This window comes from Pelodiscus sinensis, chromosome 27 (genome assembly GCF_052426305.1).
Source record: "Pelodiscus sinensis isolate ZL-2025 chromosome 27, ASM5242630v1, whole genome shotgun sequence".
In the NCBI taxonomy this organism is placed as follows: Eukaryota; Metazoa; Chordata; order Testudines; family Trionychidae; genus Pelodiscus; species Pelodiscus sinensis.
The window spans coordinates 7744461-7750849 of NC_143078.1; positions in this window are offsets into that span (position 1 = coordinate 7744461).

A 6389-nucleotide genomic window follows, 5' to 3' on the forward strand; every position below is an offset into this window, starting at 1 on the left:
GGGGTCTCAGACCCATCTCTAAGGAAAAGATATGTAACAAAAAGCAGAACGAAGCAAGTCACGGAAGATGCAACACGAAGGCCCTGACTCACCCAGCAATGTGTATGCATAAATTTAAATATGTGCTGAAGACCTTTGATGGATTGGATCCTATAAAAACAATGGGTCTCATTCACCCCTAATGTTCTCTAGTGAAATGTACAGTTACCCCACACATTTAAAGGTACAGGACTGACTTTGCAATGAATTAAGTGTCTCCCTATTGTCCTTTTGTCTCTCTCTGTCTGGATTCCATCATAAAGGAACCTAACCAGACATGTTCCTCAGGAGTCTCCCAGCCTCAGTAGCCATAGAAACCAGCTATTTTTAGTCTGTTTTTCAAGATGCTGATAAATGACTTTTCTCTACTTTGGAAAGACAGAAGACCCAGGTCAGTCTCCTGTATTTCTGCATGGTAAAGGAGTGTCTTTAAAAAAGCCATGCAAACTTCTTGTAAAGTACTGTAAATTTAAGAAGAAAAAAAATGTGAAACTTGCTAATAGGAGAGCATATACACATGCAGGATAGATTATTCACTTGCTATTATATTTCCTAAGAAAAATATTTGTAATAATTTTTAGAACACATGCTTTAGAGTATGGATTTTATAGATGTTTGGAGATGAGTATTTTTGGTACATGACATGTTTTGCTTTCTCCTTTCTCAAGCTGCTTGCTTAATCCCTGGCCCATAAATAAATCGGCAGTGTTTGGAAATTAAATCAATGCCTGTGAGAATGCAATCATATTAAAATGCCCCCAAACACTGACTTTGTTTTCTAGGGTTTTGTTCATATTTGAAGCTGGAGGCTTTTTCCACAGAACTGTGAAACAAATTTGTATGATTAATTATCAGGTTGTATTTTAATGAGTGACAGTGACTTAAACAATCTTACAGCCAAATTCAACATGCAAAGGGAAATAAATATAGTGGTGATACAGGATCTGTTTCCTTGAGGGTTTGAATGAGTCACATCCACAGGGATTATTTAGGTCCAAGACGTGCAAAGCAATGTAATTTAAGGGGGCAGAATTTCACTCATGCAGAGTAAGGATGTTAAGTATCGGGTAATTGACTAATTGAATAGTCAATGCATTTTTGCATCTACTATTCGATTAGCCGATAGGGCGCCTCCGCCTTTGAAGTGTAGCAAAAGCCCTTGGGCTGTTGCTACACTTCAAAGGCAAAAGCGTAGAAGCCTGGGGTCAGCTGGGGAGTCCCCCACTGATCCCAGACTCCATGCAGTGCTGCCACTTTGAAATGCCACGAGGACCCTGACACTGGGCTCCCCGCAACATTCAAATCGGCAAAGCTGATCAGCTGACCCTGGGCTCCGTGTGGCGCTGCCGCTTTGAAGTATCCCCTTCTTCTCTCCCCCCTTCTCCCCCGCTGCCTCTATCTGATAGAGGCAGCAAGGGCAGAGAGCAACTAGTTGACTATCCTGTTGACTATCCGACAAGCATTTGCTTATCGACTAGTCGACTAGTCCTTCGCATCCCTAATGCAGAGCCCCACTGACTTCAGTGGTACAATAGTCCTGGTATGGAAATCCACCCACATATATCACATTGCAGGACTGAGGTCTTGGTGGTATTTTTCTACATACTTGGTATGGCTGGATTAAAATTATATGTATATACTTTGTATAGTATTTTTGGATCCCCTACCTTGTACACCCTTCATACAGATCACACAAGCCTTATGGTGGGGAAACACTGGTGGGGCAACAGTGCTGAAAGAGACATCCTGCACAGACTGCCTGACCCTGTAAAAGGCTGTATATCTTCTGCAAGGGGCTGCTCCCACTGTCTTCAATGAGAATTGAAGGCACACTCTGTATCTTGCAGGAAGCACTGAGGACACCTTAAAGCATTGATACCATAGAAACACAGGGCCAGATCCTTAGCTGGTGTAAATCAATATAGCAGAAGGATTCAGCTCTCTCCCTCCAGCATTGGCAGCTGGGCTAAGAAAACCACTCTGGAATCAGATCAGTAAAGCTCTTTCGTGTGATGTGACCACAGTGATTTTCTTCAAACACTTAACAGGCATCCTAGGGCTGTAAATACACGGAGCCCAGTGACTTCTGTTGTAACATATCTAGTTTACAAGACTATATTATCAATTATAGATGCATCTCATGACTGTATCTTGCACTGAAATATCTTCCTATTGACCTGTCTCCTGCTGATTAAGTTTCTTTCCTGACTAGTACCATTTTTTGGAAGCAGCAAACTGGCTTTGTTTCTGTTCTTTTGTATGTCTCTGGAACCTATGCACCTGAAGTAAGCACTTTCTTCTTCTAACTGTAAAAGCATGACTAGGAAAGCAGGTTTGTTAACTGCTGTAATAATAAAGAGACTTTATAATATCCCTTTGCAGTAGATGAATTTCATTTTCCACATTGCTGATACTTCTTTGTTATTTAGTGAGATTGATGAATCAACACAAACAGGCTATGGCAAACATCACAGAGCAAAAGGAGTACAAACATGGCATTTACACATGGGGGAAGGGGAATGCAAAGAAAAGACCAAAATAACTTTTTAAAAGAGTGTGAATGGGGTCATTAAGATTACAGTCAAAATCAATCAGTTGCTCCTTATTAGCCTGACCCATATGAAAACAAAATAAAGTGTCTACGCAGTGCCAAATTTTGAAATAAGCTGCTGTTCCGAAACGCCCTTTACTCCTTGGCTACGTCTACACTGGCCCCTTTTCCGGAAGGGGCATGTTAATTTCAACTATCGTAGTAGGGAAATCCGCGGGGGATTTAAATATCCCCCGCGGCATTTAAATAAAAATGTCCGCCGCTTTTTTCCGGCTTTTAGAAAAGCCGGAAAAGAGCGTCTACACTGGCCCCGATCCTCCGGAAAAAGCGCCCTTTTCCGGAGGCTCTTATTCCTACTTCAAAGTCTACACTGGCCCCTTTTCCGGAAGGGGCATGTTAATTTCAACTATCGTAGTAGGGAAATCCGCGGGGGATTTAAATATCCCCCGCGGCATTTAAATAAAAATGTCCGCCGCTTCAAAGTAGGAATAAGAGCCTCCGGAAAAGGGCGCTTTTTCCGGAGGATCGGGGCCAGTGTAGACGCTCTTTTCCGGCTTTTCTAAAAGCCGGAAAAAAGCGGCGGACATTTTTATTTAAATGCCGCGGGGGATATTTAAATCCCCAGCGGATTTCCCTACTACGATAGTTGAAATTAACATGCCCCTTCCGGAAAAGGGGCCAGTGTAGATGAGCCCCTTGTGGAATGAGGTTTACAGGGACGTCAGAATAGCGAGCCCAAAATAACGGGCTTGCTGTGAAGATGCAGTATAGCTATTTCGAGATACTCCGGTATCCTGAAATAGTGCTGCAATGTAGACGTAGCCCTGCTGTGGCCACATTTTCTGTTTAAAGCGCTGCTGCAGCGGCACTTTAATTTTAGAAGTGTAGACAAAACCGGAATTCATATGCCCTTGAGCGCTTCAATAGCTGCCTATAGACTATTGGGACGTGCTGTGATTGGTGCAATCTATATGGGGGCTCAAGGTTTGACTGATCGAAGTTGGATCACTCCCCAAAAGGAAGAAATAAGCCCCAGAGTGGTTTTCAAGGAACCCTTCTGTGGGTTTTTTCCCCTCAAGAGAGAACAAAACACAGTTCTGTAATCCCATGTTCCCTACTAGTGTTTCAGCAGCTTGGGGAAATGTTAGCAGAACTAAAAAGAGAGTAGCAGGACTTGCACCAAGACAAATGAGGATCCTGCCAACTGTCACTCATTTCAAGGTATAAAAAATATCTAGATTCCAGGTCAGTATCTTCATCCCTATTTTACAGATGGGGAAACTGAGGCACAGAATAACGTGACTTGCCCAAGGTCACTCAGCAGGCCACCGGCAGAGCCAGGACTAAAACACGAGTCTCCTGCATGCCAGTCATTGCACCATCTGGTAATTCATGCTGCTTCTCTCTATAGACATGGGTCCAGCAAAAACCAGTCACCTAAAAAGGCAGGTCTTTAAAGGCTGAGTAAATTGAACTGGAAACTTTGATCATGGGAGAAGAGGTTGGAGGTGACCTCCAAAAGGTGAGCCTTAAGGCATGCTCTGCTGTACAGTGCACAGGTAGCCTGATCAAAATCCTATCCAAATCAATGGAAAGCTGAAACAGCTCTGACAGCTGGAAAGGTAGAACATTCTGCAGACACATTATTTAAAACTAATAAAAGAAAGTTTTTCTTCACACAGCGTGTAGTCAACCTGTGGAACTCCTTGCCAGAGGAGGCTGTGAAGGCTAGGACTATAATAGAGTTTAAAGAGAAGCTAGATAATTTCATGGAGGTTAGGTCCATAAAAGGCTATTAGCCAGGGGATAGAATTGGTGTCCCTGGCCTCTGTTTGTCAGAGGCTGGAGAAGGATGTCAGGAGACAAATTATTTGATCATTGTCTTCGGTCCATCCTCTCTGGGGCACCTGGTGCTGGCCACTGTCGGCAGACAGGATACTGGCCTATATGGACCTTTGGTCTGACCCAATACGGCTGTTCTTATGTTCACATACAGAAGCAAAGAGTCAACACAGGAAGCTACCACAGCGCTGTGGAGAAATTGCCTTTGAAGAGTAAGGTGGAAACAAGAAACACAACTGACTTGTCATAGATGGGGCTGGGATCAGGATTTGTCTGGGGCTTGGTGTTCAAGGCGCCTGAATGAGGTTAGGGTTCAACAGCACCAAAATATTGCAACTGCTTGGGCAGGAGTGTGGTCCCATATGGTGTAAACCTCAGATGATCAGCGAGGGAATGTCTACACAGCAGAGCTAAACGCGAAATAATCTACGCAATTGGAGCTATGCTAATTGCGTAGCTTAAGTTGAAAAAGCTCATTTCGAAATTGGGGACATCTACACAGCATTTATTTTGAAATAGAGCACTCTTCCCCCGACTTCCCTTACTCCTCGTAAAATGAGGGTTACAGGAGTTGGCGTAAGAAGTCCTCTGGCTTGACAGTATTTTGACACTATTTTGAAATAGTTGTCTACTGTGTAGATGCGGAATAAGTTATTTCAGAATAGCGCTAGTTATTTCGAAATAGTGTTGCAGCATAGACGTACCCTCAGAGATGATTGGGGGCGGGGTGAAGGGTTCATGAGGGCTCCTTACAGCTGCCAGCTTTGAAGTACTGGCTGAAACAGCCCTGCCTGCAGCAGCCATTTTAAACTCCCCTGCTCTCCATGGTGACCTTCACATCCTGTCTTGTGGACAGCCTGTCTTTCTGACTCGGTCATGCACCCAGCTCAGGTCTTGCCATCTGTTCTTGAAAGGAGCAGCTGCGGCTGTTGAGTCTATGTCAAAATAGAATGTTGACATTAAGTTCCAAATAACTGCTTGTGTGTAGACACGCACTTTTGTTATTGCGAAATAACATCCGTTATTCCGAAATAACGGTGCTGAGTAGATGTACCCAGAGATTTCTTGTCACCTTGCAAATTGCACAAATAGGCCCTTTCTGCCTGAGATTCATCCCAGAACCACCTACACATGGGTTTGGATCGGGGGTCTCTCTTCCAACCCAACCTGCAAAACTTGGGGCATTTGGGGGGTCTGTTCTTTTTTTGGTATCAATGACACAGCAACCCAGAGCTCCTCCAGGAAGGACACAGCTATTCTGTTTAGTTTTAAAGTGACTGCAACATGTCTCCAGCTTAAAAACAACTATTCTGACAGTTACTGATGTAAATATGTGAATGGCATGTTCTGCTGTTTTCCTTCCGCGTTCTTCATTGCCTGATTCTGCGTGGGCTGAGGACAGGCTGAGAAGGTATCAGGGATAGGACATTCTTCAATTCCAATTTGGGTAGGATTCAAAACAGCTGTCAGGAGTCACTGTTCTTGTACTCATTATTTCATCCAGGCCAGACAATGTAACACCTCCCACTCTCCAGAGCAGCCAGTCTGATCAACAAACTATATCAGTTGACACGCTTACATTTAAATTGGGGTTTGAATTTGCTGAGAGGAAGATGGGCTTGGAGGGGGAATGATATTATTTGCAGCAATGCCAAGTTGAGACAAGTGAAATGAGTGAGAAAAGCACAGAGCACAATCCTGCCTTGGAAAGAGATGGGCATTGTGAAAGGGGAAATCAGATAACTGATAAAAGAGGCCAGAGTGTAAGTTCACGGATCACACATTCACGTATATAACTCTGGACCAGCTCCACTGCACAGCACAGAGTTACTCCATCTGTACAACAGTGTAACTGTAAGCAGAACCCAGCCCAATGTTGCTTCACCAAGAAGCATACATTCTAAAGCTCCCATCCTGCAAACAATTGCGCACACGCAGTGGGGTGGCTCACTTGGAT